Source organism: Eurytemora carolleeae, unplaced genomic scaffold (genome assembly GCF_000591075.1).
Source record: "Eurytemora carolleeae unplaced genomic scaffold, Eaff_2.0 scaffold222, whole genome shotgun sequence".
Taxonomy (NCBI): Eukaryota; Metazoa; Arthropoda; class Copepoda; order Calanoida; family Temoridae; genus Eurytemora; species Eurytemora carolleeae.
The window spans coordinates 67193-67822 of record NW_019396176.1 but is presented as its reverse complement, the minus strand read 5'-3'; positions in this window follow the sequence as shown (position 1 = coordinate 67822).

Below are 630 nucleotides of genomic sequence, written 5' to 3'. Positions count from 1 at the left end.
TATACTTTGGTTTTATCTCACTATACTTTGGTTTTATCTCACTATACTTTGGTTTTATCTCACTATACTTTGGTTTTATCTCACTATACTTTGGTTTTATCTCAATATACTTTGGTTTTATCTCATTATACCTTGGTTTTATCTCACTATACTTGGTTTTATCTCATTACACTTTTTTGCAAATGCAAATATCTTGTTTCTAGTTTAAGTTTAAAAGGAGTAATTGGCAAAATACTGCTAGATTTTTGTTTGAGAGCCTGCGCATCTTGGTTTGCAGTGAGGTTCTTGTCTCATCATTCCCTTTTTGACTTTTGTGACCCTGGATTAGAAAATTTAAAACCTGCAAGATTCAGTTTTGAAAAAGTAATTGTCAAAATCCTAAAATAGTTTTGCTTAAGAATGCAAACATTTTAGTATAAAGATCGTATAATGTGAATATAAGAGTATAATATATACATGACAAGAAGATGGTTTAGATAGAAGATAGATGAATAGATATCCAGGTATAGATATATATATATACTGCAGGGACTAACTGCCTTTCTTGCAACTAGATCTATGAAGAAGAATGTTTAACGAGACATTTCCATTCTATAATTGCTTAAACGTTAGGATTATCACTGTTTATTA